This window comes from Triturus cristatus, chromosome 7 (genome assembly GCF_964204655.1).
Source record: "Triturus cristatus chromosome 7, aTriCri1.1, whole genome shotgun sequence".
NCBI lineage: Eukaryota > Metazoa > Chordata > Amphibia > Caudata > Salamandridae > Triturus > Triturus cristatus.
Window position 1 is genome coordinate 236,915,651 of NC_140590.1, and position 16,183 is coordinate 236,931,833.

Below are 16,183 nucleotides of genomic sequence, written 5' to 3' on the forward strand. Positions count from 1 at the left end.
ATCTACCCCTGAAGTTTGCATGAGTGACGAGGCGGTGGCTCCGGAGTCAGAGCTCATGTGCAGTCCCGTGGTAACTCATCCAAGGGTCCTCCCAGAGCGTGAGAGATGGACTTTACTGTGCCCCACCAATGGATTCCAGGAAGTGGCCAGGCCATCCAACAGAGAGTTTCATCAGGTCACAGAATGTCAAGACTGTCGTCAAAGGATCAAGCGACACAATCGTCCGGTGTGTTACAGTGGACTCAGCTATACGCTCCTGATGCACCCATGTTTTGAACAATAAGACACTAAGTGCCCACAGCAAGAGTACGCTGGACCGATGAACATCACGTAGGTGGACCATCCCTCAACTGAAGCGAAGCTGAAAGGTCTGGATATCATCAGCACCGTGTTCGTCCCCAGATATACCTGGTTAAAGTATGGACATGTGCAAAGACGTCCGGGTGCTCCCAGCTGCACCTGTCCACCGCTGTCCTGCGAACAACCTCTCTGAACTGTGGGACTTCCATTATTTTAGTTGTTTTCTCATTCCTTCCCATAGGTTGGACTTTTGTTTGTTTGTTTTTCGTTTTATTAAAATTTGGGAGGAATGTTGTGTCCTGCTGGACACAGTCTAGTGTTTCTGCCAGCCACTCCCACGAGGGCTGGCCCACACACACACCCCCTCACCCATCCAACACGGACGTCACCAGTCAGGTGACCCCGCTAATAAAAGGGCCCGAGTGCACGTGCTCGTGGCTAGTCATCCGCACCACCTATCCATGTGTCCGGGTGGTCATTCCTTCATTATGTGGGCCTAGGGCCCAGAACATAACAGTCCTATCGTGAAGACAGTAATTGTTTTAATACCGTGAACGGTAGGAAAGACTCTAAATTTATTACGGGTCCGATGAAAGTGGAATTTCCAATCTATGTGCTCGTTACAATTATTCGGGTGCTCAGTGAAAGCGGGATATACACTCTATGTACTCATAATGTATTGCTTGCCAGAATCACATAACTTTAGTGGTTATTACAAACGCGGTTAGTCCTTGCGCTCGAATGGTGTTCAGGTGCTCTATAATTCTGTGAAAACGCGTGTCGGTACAACCCTAAACAAAAAGGTGATTTAAACCACTACAATACCCGTGTGAGTTAATTCAAAAGTGCAAATAACAGGATTAATATCAGTGTCATACCTGTAAAATATCCCCGAGAGGCTTCAGCATTAACCCGTTGTGCTGAGTGGCGGTGATTCAGTGTGTGTGTTGTTAACCCCGATTTAACATCTTGTAACCCGGAAGTGCATTGCGCGTGACTGTGATGGAAAGCAAAAGCATACTTCAGACGTTGTGAGCGTGATGTGATGAACCTGAATGTAAAAAAATTCAAAAATGTCAAAACTCTAGCTGCGATGACAAACTTTAGCGCAGAAATATTAAACAATGATACTATTCGAACGGCTGACTTCACGTCTGTGCGCTGAAAGGGAAAAGTAAAATGCATGTAACGTGGTATGCAGATGATGACTGAATTCCATACTCCGAAATATAAATTACGGCATTCTCTGAATTTCTACTCATGTAATCATACAAAAAACAAAGAAGGTCCTTGGTAAGTTACCACAGTATACTGAAACTATTTACAAATGGCAGCTAAATTCCAAGCGCTCATTAAGGCCCTTCGGGCTCAGAGAATTCAATTTATAAATCCAATGTAATTCACGTTGTAACAAGAATGCCTTGTTGTCTCTTCCATCTTTTAATTCAACTTGCTCCAATATCCAATACTTAAGTTGACTAGTATTGTGATTGGCTTCCGAAAAGTGTGCAGCAATTGTAGACTTCATATTTTTTAATCTGATGTTACTCTTATGTTCGACTAAGTGTGTCTTCATTTTCAGTTCAGTTTTCCCTACATAAGGTAACCCACATGGGCACTTTAAAGAGTATACCATATTACTGGTATCACACGTAGCTGTCACTTTTAGTTGAATAGGGATTCCAGATGTGGGGTGTGAAACTGTAGATCCTTTTATTATGTTGTTGCAGCTGCCACAATTATGACATGTCATGGTTCCCATGTAGTTAGAGATCGTTTTGTTGCTCTTTAATTGTTAAAGTTGTTGTAGGTTCTTAGTACGCTGATAGGCAAATATCGGAAAATTCTTAAATATGCCCCTGAAATCAGTTTCTGCTTGTAGTATAGGCCAGTATTTACGAATGGTTTGTTTGATCTTATGGCTGCTCCTGGAATATTTTGATACAAACACCGGTCTCTCCTTATTTGGCTTTATGTTACTTTTGGGTTTTAACAGTTCAGTTCTATTCTGTTGTTCAGCTCTGGACTCTGCTTGTTTTAATACTGCTGTTGGATATGCTAGATGTTTGAATGTCATCAATGTCTTTTCTTTGTTCTCCTGGTATATCTGCTCAGTGGATGATATTCGTTTAACCCTGAGTAATTGGGAGTTTGGGAGATGTTGTTTTAAACTCATTTGATGGAAACTTTAAAAGTGAAGTAGATTGTTCCGATCTATAGTTTTAGTAAATACTGTAGTTATCAATTTATTGTCCTGTATAGAAATGTCTACATTGAGGTATGAAATTCTTTGCTTGTCCATATTGTGTGTAAACTGAACGAGGTTGTCAACTTCATTGATCACACGTATTGCCTCAAGTAACTTGGTTTCAGATCCTTTCCAAATTATAAATATGTCACCTATGTATCTGTAGTACGCTATTAAGTTCTCTGTCAAGATAGATTTCGATAGAATGTGATCGAGTTCGAACCTGTGCATAAAAAGATTTGCATAGGCAGGAGCTGCACAATTGCCCATAGATGTACCCGATAATTGTGTATAGTACTGGTCCTACCAGACAAAGTAACTATGGTATAGGGTAAAATGCATGAGTTCCAATAGGAATATTTTTAGGTCTTCATTTTTCTCGCTTTCCAAAAGGAAAGATTCCACAGCCTGTAACCTTAAGTCATGAGGAATAGAAGTGTATAAAGCCTGCACATCGACAGTGCACAATGTGTACTCAATTTTTTCATTTAGTGAGATGTTTTGAAGTTTTATTAGGAAATCTGTGGTGTCTTGTAAATACGTTGACATCTTCCGCACGCTAGCCTGTAGATGTCGGTCTATGTACTTGCCTATTGGCTCATGTATTGAATTTCTTGTGCTGACGATTGGCCTGAATGGAGGGTTGTCCAAATTTTTATGTATTTTTGGAATCATGTATAGATATGGTATATTTCGATTGCTTTTAATTAAAAATCTTTTGTCACGGTCATTGATGTCCAAAGCTTTGTTCACGATGACTGTTAATACCCTAGTGAATTCCCGAGTTGGATTGGAATTCAGTCTCATGTAGATGGTGAAACCCCGAAACCGGTCCTTGGGTGCTTGTTTCTGGTCCAGGGAGGACCTGGCTTGGCAGTTCGGGCTGGACTGTTCCCATGAGGCACAGGGTCAAGACTGATTTGCATATGGCCAGGTCTAAACTGGGGTGGCATGGTGAGCAAAAGAATGATGGATTTAACCCAGATCTCTTGACTGGGGGAGAATGTTTTGATTTGTTCTTCATTCCGTCCATCAATTGTGTGTCTTTTGCTTTCTCGCCGATGGTATTGTCTGATACATGAGTGTGTAGGCTGTCCAGGTAAAATTGCATATCCAAAATTACGAGAGCTCCACCTTGGTCTACTGTACAACACTTCATCTTGTCGTTGTTAGCCAAGCTGGTTATGGCTTGTCGTTCTTTTAAAGTCAAATTGGGTCTGAGAGTTTGATTGTTCTTAAATAACTCACATAAATCCTTCTGAACTACTGTCTCGAATGAGTCATGGACCTTATGACTCATGAGCGCTTGAAAAGTACTTGTGGGTTGTAAATCAAGTAGTGTTCCTTGTGGTTCTTCAGGTTTTGGTGTTATTATGTTGGTAAAAAATGTTTTAGTCGGAGGGTTCTCATGAATTTAAAAAAACAAATTTGAGTTTCTATCTCGTTAGACTGGTATGTCGAAACATAGGATAGGCCTTTTTGCAATGTTTTGATTTGAAATGTAGATAATTTTGTTTTGGAAATATTTATGACTAAACTCTCTGGCTTCTGGTCGTCTTTGCTATTGGTTGATCTTGTTCTGTTATATTTTGCCCTCCTGGTTCGACGGGCACGTCTCAGCCCCTCCCTAAAAAAGGAGTCTTGGTTGTTTTTGAACTTGAAGTGGAAGGTCTGTTATCTTGATCCTGTTCAATGTTTCTCGGTGGTGGTCCTCTGTGGTGTGATCTAGGCTGAGAGTCATCTGATGAAGATGTTTCATCTGTTGATCTATTCCCAAACAGTCGTTGTTGTCTGCGTGTTGCGTATGCTTCTGCCCAACTGTATACTTCGCCTAACTTATAATCCACGGTGTCCCGTTTACATTTTCGTAGTTTCCTTTTATTTATTTCAGTCGTTTATTTGTCTAATTGAAAATGTATGTCCTCCAAAGTTTTCATCCAATCTTCTGGTGACTGTTTTTGGCTAATTTCCTGTTTGAGTTGGGTCACTTCTTTTTCTAGTTCTTCAAGCGCTCTAGATAATTCTTCAACAATTGGTAAAATTAGGTCCAATGAACACTTGTTCAAAATTCCATACCATCTTTCGGTAAAACGTGCATTGTTTTTACATAAAGTAGACTTGAGGGGTATCTGTAATCCTCTGGGGATCCTTTGTACTTTATGGTAGCGTATTACCGTACTGGCATGAAGTCGCAGGTTGATTTCTCTTTTTGCTGCGAATAGTAATTGCTTAATGTTTGACTGTATAGATCCGGTGCTACATGCGACGCATTCGGGTTCCTGGATCAGTGAGTAAATGCGATTTGTATCATCTGTTGAATATCCAAATGTCTCTGCTTTGTTTACTGTGGTGTTGGCTATATCTTCATACGACATTTTGGAGTGGGTGCAGACCTTGGTGATCAGCAACAGTTTCTAGAAATGGGTATGGGGTAGGTCGCACTCCAAGTGTTTCTCAATTTCAATTAATTTGAATTGAAATTGAGAAACACTGTTTTATAACTTGGAGTGCGACCTACCCCATACCCATTTCTAGACACAGGAATGTGTGCCATGTCGACTCTTCACTTTTCTCTGCACCAAAACACGAAGCCTGCAATGGCAGTGTGTGAGTGTAAAAGTACAGGGCCTCTAAGGTGGCACAATATGTGCTGCAGCCCTTAGAGACCTTCCCTGGTCACAGTGCCCTTGGTATCCATGATACCTTTTACAAGGGACTTACATGTGGCCAGAGAGGTGCCAATTGGGGGTACAAAGGTACAGTTTTGGTAAAGAACTCAGGCCCTGGGAACCTTATTTGGCAGGGACCCAGGGAACATCAAGTCAAAGTGCATCAGAAATCTAGCAAAAAGTGGGGGGGTTACTGCAACAGAAACCCTTCCTACACCCCCCAGTTTTTTTCATCCCACTGAAAGCCCTGCATAATATCAATAGTTTAACCTATATCTGAAACTAAATTCCACCGTCAATAGCATGCTGATTTACTTCAAGTGTCTGGGAATGCAAACTGCATTTAGACAACTCACTCCTCATTCTTGCCCTTCACTTTCACAATCACACTGCACTCACAACGATCACTCTGCACTCACAATGCACCTGCGCTGTTCACCTTGTACCTCACCCTGTAGTCACACGAACACACTACTCACCTGCACTCATGTGACACTTCATCCACCTGTCCCCCTCACTGCTCAATCTTCAATTTCACTCAAACAAGCCCATCACTAACCATGCATTCTTTCATCCCACTCTGCACTTACATCCGCACCATATGGTCACCTCACTCACCCCACAGTCACTCCTCTTACCCTACTCTCACACCCTTCGCATCGCTCACAGTGCACTCAGATGGGCACTCCTGCCACCCACACAGTGCAGAGGATTACTGTGCCTGCCACAAAGAACGTGTACCATGCAAATCACAGAAATGTGTGAGTGTACTATGAGTAGCGTTATTAAAAAAATTAAATGTTTGTCAGAAAGGTGCTATAGAGAGATGAGGTGCATTGTTGATGAGTGGTACTGAGGGAATTAATTGAAAAAGGGTCTCGGGTCTAGTTGCGCCCCTGATTCACAAGTAGCGTGCCAGGCGCCACCCGCGTGCACGTGCTACGGCAGCCGTGTGTTGCTGTACTTTCATCTATTTACACGTTTTAAGCACCCTGTTACTGAAATGCTTCGGAAGTGACTCCCACCACTATCTTTGCCTCCACTCACAGTTGTAGCCGCTTCGGTCTAACGCCCTTCACGCCCCTCCCTTGGCTCCCAAAGACCCTCTCTCTCGCTCCTCCCGGGCACCCCGTCTCTCCTCCGTAACACTGCAAAGACCACCCCTGTAAGGCGATGAGTTGCTTTGCAGCTAGAGACGTGCATTATAAGTCACATACACACATTAGTAAGAACGTTTGGGCTCCGCATCCACAGATGGCACGCCGCTCAGTGCCTGCTAGGCGAAGCACCGCGCGCACACCCACCTCAACACCTACACAGCGGCGCGTGCATACTGCCAGCCTTCTGCCATCCGCGAGCATCTGCTTCTGTGTTATTGTCGAGGAGCTCTGCACGGGGACAGGAATGTGTGTGGGGGCTCCTGTGCTCATTGAAATGTAGAGAGCACATTTCACGACACCCACAGGCAGCAGTGGCCGGCAGCACCCCATCCTGCTGGCCAGAAGGGCTGGGCCAGGGCAAGCAAGGTGCGTCTGCACGCTCCAGCTGAGACGGGTCAGACAGGGGTCAGAGAGCTCCTCCAGCGCCAGGACTGGAAAGGTACTGTCTAGCAAGTAATGCGCGCACACGTTTTTGCATCGATTAGTATCCCTACTGTTATAGAAGAAGCTGCCTAAAATATGCTGAGTTTGTTTGTATATTTGCATATTTGAGTGTTGCGGATTTACAACTTTTCATTTTATTTTAGGTCACCTGATTTTACTGTGGATGCCTGCCCTTGAAGCTGAAATCGAAAATTAAAGGTAAGGCCAACTTTGTCAATATACGTGCTGAATTTCTAGTTTGTCAGTCGAGTGCCTAGAGTCCCCATGTATCAGAATCTTTCTTCTTGGATCTTTTTTATGAAACGAATATATTCAAAAATATTTTCCAGTCCCCCATTCGCATCGCATGAAGTGCCACAATACTCCAGTGCAGTGTACAAGAATGGATTTATTGTCCGTCTAGTTTGGCCTCTAATCCTTATTTTGTTTCTGTGGTTTGCATTTTCAATAGATCAATGAATAGGCATGCCGTCCAATAGGGAATATAGGCAGCTTTGTAACGAGCAAAATCAGGCGTGTTTAATGGCAGGCTGGCGCCTCTGAAAGGAAGTCACGGCTGGTGCAGGGTCAGTCATATGACAGGTGGGGTTCATGGCAGGCTGGCGCCTCTGAAAGGACATCATGGCTGGTGCAGGGTCAGTCATATGACAGGTGGGGTTCATGGCAGGCTGGCGCCTCTGAAAGGACATCATGGCTGGTGCAGGGTCAGTCATATGACAGGTGGGGTTCATGGCAGGCTGGCGCCTCTGAAAGGACTTCATGGCTGGTGCAGGGTCAGTCATATGACAGGTGGGGTTCATGGCAGGCTGGCGCCTCTGAAAGGACATCATGGCTGGTGCAGGGTCAGTCATATGACAGGTGGGGTTCATGGCAGGCTGGCGCCTCTGAAAGGACATCATGGCTGGTGCAGGGTCAGTCATATGACAGGTGGGGTTCATGGCAGGCTGACGCCTCTGAAAGCACTTCGTGGCTGGTGCAGTCAGTTATACGTCAGCAGTATATAGAGGCGGACGTCTTTGTATTGGTTGTAGGGCAGAGTCAGTCACTTTAAGTGAATTTCATGACAGCGTGATCAATGCTCCTCACGTCAGGGACACTTTTCACAATATGCTATTAATATGTTATATTTAATGCTGCATTCTCAGACGTACCTTAGTTCAAAATAAAGCCCCGACGGTCTATACTGATGGATGGAAGCCAGCCAGTAAGTAAAGAAAAGAAATCTCGATATGTCTCGGTTGTTCTGGCTTAGTGGGCTAATGCAGTCATTACAGGAATGAATCTGTGTTTAATGGTCACTCTTTCATCCTCAACGAGTATCATTGAGGGAGTGTTAGTAAGCATCTGGGTTCTGCCATTAGTGCCAAGTAACCCCCTTATCGGGGGAAAGTGAGCCGGATAAAGGTGCCTTTTATGTCCCTAAGGGCTGGTCCTTTTCGGCTGCCAAGAGTAGACAAAACCAATAGCTTTTCTTTTGTCTAGTGCTTGCACACAGAAGGACACATGCACACAGTAACAGGCTTTCATATGCACACACAGAACACACAGGTGCATACAGACAATAAACGTTCAGACGCAATTCACTTTAGGCCTCACACAGAGTTTGGAAAGCGCTATATAGATATCAATACAATGGAATACAATTGCCACCTCTGAGCAAAGGGAAAACGTACACTTCTGGTGCTGTGTGTGTGTGGGTACTGGTGAAGCCTGCACTGCTGCTGCCTGTCATACACATATTCTCTGTGTGTAGCAAAACAAACCTACATTGCTGATGCCTAAGTGTGGTAGTTGCATATATGTACATATATATATATATATATTTTTTTTTTTTGGGAGAATTTCACGAAGATTCGTCAGATGACGCCAAAGTTATTAGCAAATCAAAAAATGCTTTTCCTATGGAAACTAGGTTGTAACTATAACTACCTACTGGTGACCGCCAGTAGGTAATATATATGTACACATATGCAACTACCACACTTAGGCATCAGTAATGTAGGTTTGTTGTGCTACACACACAGAATATTCAGTAATGTAGGTTTGTTGTGCTACACACAAAGAATATGTGTAGGACAGGCAGCAGCATTGCAGTGTGTATATATATATATATATATTAAGTCCAATACTCATTCACTACTCGGAATGAGCCCGACACATGCAGGGCTTAAAACAATTGGAGTTTATTCAGCAAATCACTTACAGCGCGTAGGGATCAAAGTTCAAGAAACTCTGTGGCAGACGCGTTTCAGCCGTAAGGCTTTCCTCAGTGCCTGGTTTCAAGCAGTTCATTGCACCTGGGGCAGGTTTAAATCTCCTGATGTTACTGTAGCCACTCCCACTAGCTAGATGTTTCAGCTCCTCCTCTGGTTCATACAGTGATACACCTCGCACTGGGCTTGGACCTGCTGCATGCTGGTAGATGAAGTTCGGCGTGGTGACCACTTCCGTGAGCGGTTTCTACCAGACTCCCAGTGGTGTCCCAAATCCTGTTGGCATCCGGACCTCATTCAACCAACTGCGGATCCAAGTAAGATGAAAGATTTCAGGCTGAGACCAAATGTATCCCCCGCAGAAAAAACTGCAGCCTCTCTCCCCGTGCAGTCGAGTATAAACACTGTGGTAATGTAACCGCTTGGGGGGTGACAAGTTGTATTTAAATACAGAGTCTAAAAGGTGCCGGCTCACGTGTCACACCTGACCGAGAGGGCGTGCCGGTTACCAGTGCCTGCTTACTGGTTTAAACATTAAGTCCAATACTCATTCACTACTCGGAATGAGCCCGACACATGCAGGGCTTAAAACAATTGGAATTTATTCAGCAAATCACTTACAGCGCGTAGGGATCAAAGTTCAAGAAACGCTGTGGCAGACGCGTTTCAGCCGTAAGGCTTTCCTCAGTGCCTGGTTTCAAGCAGTTCATTGCACCTGGGGCAGGTTTAAATCTCCTGATGTTACTGTAGCCACTTCCACTAGCTGGATGTTTCAGCTCCTCCTCTGCTTCATACTGTGATACACCTCGCACTGGGCTTGGACCTGCTGCATGCTGGTAGATGAAGTTCGGCGTGGTGACCACTTCCGTGAGCGGTTTCTACCAGACTCCCAGTGGTGTCCCAAATCCTGTTGGCATACGGACCTCATTCAACCAACTGCGGATCCAAGTAAGATGAAAGATTTCAGGCTGAGACCAAATGAATCCCCTGCAGTAAAAACTGCAGCCTCTCTCCCCGTGCAGTCGAGTATAAACACCGTGGTAATGTAACCGCTTGGGGGGGTGACACGTTGTATTTAAATACAGAGTCCAAAAGGTGCTGGCTTATGTGTCACACCTGACCGAGAGGGTATGTATGTTTGTAAGTGACATTTTATGACTTGATTTTCCGTTAAAGAGGAAATACAGCCATTGAAAGTCTATACAAGATGGAGAACCAAGCAATAATGCGATGTGTATCATTAGGCTGTAAGGAATAAAGCACATGCTAACATGGCGTCCCGATTGGTATCACACCGAGAACTTGACAAGTCCTTCGTTGCTGGCCGTGACTGAGTGTTTCACCAATTAAATCATCTGTAATCACATTTAAACATGCTATGTGTTTGGTGCCAAATTATTGAGCACTGAGGAAGGCTAAGAGGCCGAAATGCATTTGCTTGAATAAATTATAATTGAAGACGTCCCGGGAGTGCCCTGCATTTTTGGTAGCTGAGTATTTCTACGTGATTTCGCCCTCACGGAAGCAACTACAGCACCCGTTGAATAGGAGTTCAGCAGTTGGGTGACAAAAGAACAAAAGGAGAGTGAATATATGTATGTATATATATATATATATATATATATATGTATTCATTATTTTTCTCACAACTCCTCACGACCAGGAATAACCGAGGATGATGACGCCTTGTGCAGTTGAATATTATTTTTATTCAGCCTCCATCGAACACGTTTCGGCAGCACAGCTGCCTTGCTCACTGAGCAAGGCAGCTGTTTCTTATTCTTGAGTGATCCCTCGTCTTCTCTATAGGATGCACCTGAAAGTTTGGGGACATTAATCATGTACACCTTATTTGATGTGTTTGACATGCTACTCCCTTCTCCTACCACCCTCTGGCCATCATGTCTATTAGCACTGGTGTTAAAGGTTGGAACAATAGCCTTAGCAAGGGGCAACAGGAGTCTGAGGGTAGGTATCGAATTGTCTTTCCTCCCAAGGAGCCCTTGATTTTTACTCATGGTATCCGTATTTAGGGGCCTGGAAAATCCACTTGTACTTGGCCTTTGGGATGTCTTGGCCACACTTTGTACCATTGGATAATTTCTAGCGCCCATAACTGTATGTAAGGGTGATTTATGACTCGGATGGGTACCCATTGATGATTTAATCAAATCCACAGCTAGATGCATCTAACTTAGGGTGTTACTAAGTATGCAAACTGACACTTTGAGGGCCCTGATTTCATTCATCAATGTTACCAAGTCGTTAGACACTGTTTCATGGACAGTATCATCTATGGGTCTTTCCTGTTGTATGTTGCTAGCAACAGATGCTATATTATCTGTGCCAGTTACACTTCGATCGCCCATACACCTGTAATTATTGGGGGTGCTACTCGCTGTATTATCCAGGCCCATAGTGTGTCCCTCAGTCCCATTGTGTGGGGTATTTGCCAACGGGTCAGTTAGGTCAGCCAGGATTGAAAATCTATTATTACATGCAAAAGTGGTGAAAGCTTTGTGGGTGTCTGGCTGGTACTGGGGGGGTCCCTCTACTGTTATGTTTAATTCTGGTACATTCTGAGGATCCGGTATTGGTGTTTTTTTTGGCTGATTTTTTAAACATGTCGGGTACACGCACTTTGGGTGGTTTGCTACTCAAGATCTGTTGCATGCTATCCCTAGGTGTTTGGTCAGGGTGTGTGGAATCCAATAACCCCTCACATTTGGATAGTAGGCTGTCTATCCTATCCATAACACCACCCTCAGCATCATTTTGACCAGGGCTTTTTGTTCTTCCCTTTTTAACTTTCCTTTTTTTTTGCATCACCCGTAGCTCCTTCACATAATTTCCTCTTCCCCATACTAGCTAGCCCCAGCAAATTAAAATACAATTATATGCATTTAAGAGCTCTGTTAGGCCAAGATAAGTTTAGTTCAATGTCCATACACCACTGTTCATGAACACTTCCGGTTCTCCTTGTCCCTCTTGGCTTTGATCAGAATACAGAGCAATGACCTTGTTTAAGAGTGAGTCCTACTTCTATATAGTCACCCTCTCGAGTGTCCCGGTCATCCAGTGTCAGAGGGGTTGCCCAGCCCAGTCTCCTCCGGGCTCTGACGGGAGTATATGGACCCGCCCTTGGCCCGTACTTTGCCCGGGCGTGCCCCACGCACGCCCCGCGTCGCCCTGGAAGAGGTAGCGTTTTATGTGCGTTGGGAATTGAAGCGCCTCCCCCTCAATCGCGGGACCTGTGTGGGAAGCGTTGCACCCTGAGACATGTGGTCCCCTAGGAGGGTGATGGCGGCAGTGGAAATGCGGTACACAGGATCCCTGGGACTCCTGTCCCACCAGGGATAGAAACAGCAGGGCACCGGGCAGCAAAGAAACCAGCAGGAAAGTGCACAGCAGGCTATTTAATTCTATTAAACAAGAGAAACAGTTCAAACCATTTATTGCTAAAGATAGCAGTCTTGCGGGCATATTTACAATGAAGTGGCGGAGCGTGGCGTTAGCCTCCTTGGCCTAACGCTACGCTCCTTCACTTCTGAAACGCAGGACTGCACCATATTTACAACCATATGGTGCAGCCCTGCGTTTCCCCCTGCGCTGGTGCTAAATTTAGCAGCCTACAACCTAAGCAGGCACCCTTGTAACATAATGCAATCAATCAATCAATCAATCAATCAATCAATCAGGGACTCGTAAACGCGCTACTCACCAGTGAGGGTCTCAAGGCGCTAAGGGGGCGGGGGGGGGGGGGGGGGTATGCAGATCCGTTTCAGCCGAAGAGCCAGGTCTTGAGGGTCTTCTTGAAGGTGTTCAGGGAGGGGGCGCGTCTGATGTCTGTCGGTACCTCGGTCCAGGTTTTGGCTGCAACGTGGGAGAATGATCTTCCACCTTCTCTGGCTCTGTGGATGCGCGGGGTTTCAGCTAGTGCGAGGTTGGCAGATCGGAGGTTCCTCTTGGGTACGTGGAAGTTTATTCTGTCGTTGAGGTATTTGGGTCTGCTGTTGTGAAGGCATTTGAAGGCGTGGGTGAGGATTTTGAAGGTGACTCTATTCTCCATGAGGAGCCAGTGGAGTCTCTGCAGGTGTTGGCTGATGTGTTCGTGCCTTGGGATGCCGAGGACGAGTCTGGCCGCGGTGTTCTGTATCGTCTGGAGTGCCGGAGAAGGGATTTGTTGATGCCGGCGTAGAGAGCGTTACCATAGTCGAGTTTGCTGGTGATGAGTGCGTGGGTGACTGTCTTCCTTGACTCAGGTGGGATCCATTTGAAGGACTTTCGGAGAATGCAGAGGGTGTTGAAGCAGCTGGAGGTGACGGCGTTGACGTGTCGGGTCATGGTGAGCGATGAATCGAGTACGAGGTTTTTGGTGTGGTCTGAGGGGGTAGGTTGGCTTCCGAGGGCGGTGGGCCACCAGGTATTGTCCCATGCTGATGGGGTGGTTCTGAGGATGAGGATGAGTTTTAGGTAGCTGTTGGTCATCCAGACTGCGACGACTTGCATTGCTCTCTGGAAGTTGAGTTTTGCGGTGACGGGGTCCCTGGTGAGGGAGAGGATGAGCTTGGTGTCGTCGGCGTAGGAAATTATGTTGAGGCCGTGACGTCTGACGATGGCTGCGAGGGGGGCCATGTAGATATTGAAGAGGGTCGGGCTCAGTGATGACCCCTGTGGGACTCCGCAGTTGATTTCAGTAGGGGCGGAGAGGAAAGGTGGTAGTCTGATTCTTTGGCTTTTACCGGTGAGGAACGATTGGATCCAGTTCAGGGCAGTTCCGGTGTCGAAGGCTGCTGATAGGTCAAGGAGGATGAGGGCTGCAGAGTGGCCTTGATGCAGGAGGGTGCGGATGTCATCTGTGGCGGCGAGTAGGGCGGTCTCGGTGCTGTGGTTGCTTCAGAATCCGGATTGGGACGGGTCAAGGACGGCGTTCTCTTCGATGAAATGTGTCAGTTCCCTGTTGACTGTTTTCTCTGCCACCTTGGCTGCGAAGGGGAGGAGTGAGATGGGCCGGTAGTTCATGAGGTCGGAGGGGTTGGCCATGGGCTTCTTCAGCAGGGGTCTGACTTCTGCGCGCTTCCAGTCGTCAGGGAAGGTGCCTGTTGTGAACGTGGTGTTGATGGTCCATTGTAGTTCCGGTGCAATGGCATCCGAGGCCCTGTGGTAGAAGTGCAAGGGGCAGGGGTCGGTGGGGGCCCCCGAGTGGATGCCTTTTATGGTCATGGCGGTGTCCTCGGTCGTGATTGCTGTCCAGTTGGAGATGGTGGGCTGGCTGGCATCTCTGGGGCGGAGGGGTGGCTGTGGCGTCTTGTGGGTGGTCGATGAAGTTGTCGTAGAGTATCTTGATCTTGAGGTGGAAGTAGGTTCCAAGCTTGTCGCAGAAGTCTTGGCATGGGGTAAATTTGATACTTGTATAGCGCACTACTCACCCGCAAGGGTCTCAAGGCGCTTGTACGAATACCGCTGTGGAACCCATCCTGGCTTTCCCTGTAAAGCGTCCACTCCTGGGCACCCCCAAGGTGGAGGCCAGGCATCCTTAGCGTTGTGGGGACCGTTGTGGAGATTAAGCAAGCTATTGTCCAGAGTTGCAGAGTGCGACTCCATGATTGGAATAGGCACTGAGGCGAGAATTATCAGGTCCGTGGAATTTTTTGAGCCCAAGACCCGCCGAGGCGGGGAATTGAACCCTGGTCCCGGGCTAGACCTCTGCATCAGGGTCTGCCGCTCCAATCATTGAGCCACACTTCTCTGATGTCTGTGGCTTCACTGCATGGGTTGGTGAAATCCTGAATGACACTGAAGAGTTCCTTGGAGTTGGCGGAGTTGGCGAGGATTTTGTTGTGGAGGAAGTTCCTTTTGGTTAATCTGATCTGGTTGTGGTAGTCCATGATGGCGTGCTTGTAGGTGGAATAGTTGTCAGTGGTCTTGGTGTTCCTCCATTTCGGCTTTCCTGGGGCTCTGTTTGCCGGGCTTGAGTAATCCTGGTGTGGAGTCCTGTGGCTGCTATGTTTGCGTAGGGTGTTCAGGTGGGCATGTCTAGGGTGAGGGCGGAGTTCAGTTGCTCGTCGGTAACCTTGCTCCAGTTCCTTCATGGTGGGCAGAGGGTGGTTTTGGTGCCTTGGGTTTGTTGATGGTGAAATGGACGCAGTGGTGGTCGGTCCAAGGTGGTTGCGTTGTATGGCTGAAATGTATGTTGCTTCCTGCCGCAAAGATGGGGTCGAGGGTGTGTCCTGCTCTGTGTGTGGTTGCGGTGACGAGTTGGTTGAGTCAGATGCTGGTGAGGTTGTCCCAGAGGATGGTGGAGTTTGGGTCAATGGGGTTGTCGATGTGGAAGTTTAGGTCTTCAATGAGTATGTAGTTAATAGATGCGATGGCGTGGGATGTGATGAAGTCTGTGATGGTGGTGGCGAAGGGTGTCCGGAGGCCTGTAGACGAGGGTTTCTCGGAGTGTGGTGTTAGGGCTGGTCTGGATCTGGAAGTGAAGGTGTTCGGCTGAGGGGAAGGTTTCACTGGAGGTGATGAGGCAGAGGGTGCTCTTGTGTGCAATGGCGAGGCCCCCTCCTGGGCGGTCCTTCCTCTGGATCTTGTATCCATCCGGGATGGCTGTGTTGAATGATGTCAGGGGCAGAGGCATCATTGGTCCATGTCTCTGTGAGGAAGGTGATGTCGTGAGAGAGATAGGTGAGTAGTTCCCAGATTTTTATGGGGTGTTTGTGTACGGAGCGTAAGTTGAGGAGGATACATCTTAGGGCGTGGTCAGAGCCGGTGTCGGTGGAGGTCGGGTGGTGAAGGTCTGACGGCAATGGAGGCTGGTGAACTGGCCATGGGTTGAGGTTGGCAAGGCCTGTTGGCAGTCTCTGTGCGTTCCGGGGTTGAGTGCGAGGAGGGCGGTGTTGTCATAGAGGTGAAAGGTCGTGGATCCAGGCTTTCTGGCGCTGGTCGCAGTCGGGTCACGGACGGGCGCAGACGGGCGTGTCTTAGGCGCAACTGCGCACGGCCGCCATTAAGTAGGGGAGGAGGGCGGAACTGGAGGTAGGGAGGCGGGAGCGGGGGCTGTTTCGGGGGAGGGGTCGCAGGGGCAGCAGCGGCGGGAAAAAAGTTTGTAGAAATTAAATTATAATGAATTAAAATAAACAATATTAAACTATC

The 16,183-nt window shown here is 46.9% G+C and overlaps 1 protein-coding gene across 4 annotated transcripts in view; it reads left to right on the forward strand.

The window, feature by feature from the left end:
- MAG (myelin associated glycoprotein) overlaps positions 1 to 16,183 on the forward strand; it is a 421,346-nt gene that overhangs the window by 188,512 nt on the left and 216,651 nt on the right. For 3 of the 4 annotated variants that reach the window (XM_085616103.1, XM_085616104.1, XM_085616101.1), the window contains exon 2: positions 6,965 to 7,019. The gene's annotated coding sequence lies outside the window, so the exon portion shown is untranslated. Of the gene's footprint in view, positions 1 to 6,679; positions 6,817 to 6,964; positions 7,020 to 16,183 lie in introns of those variants that run through there. The other variant, XM_085616102.1, reaches the window with a different exon arrangement.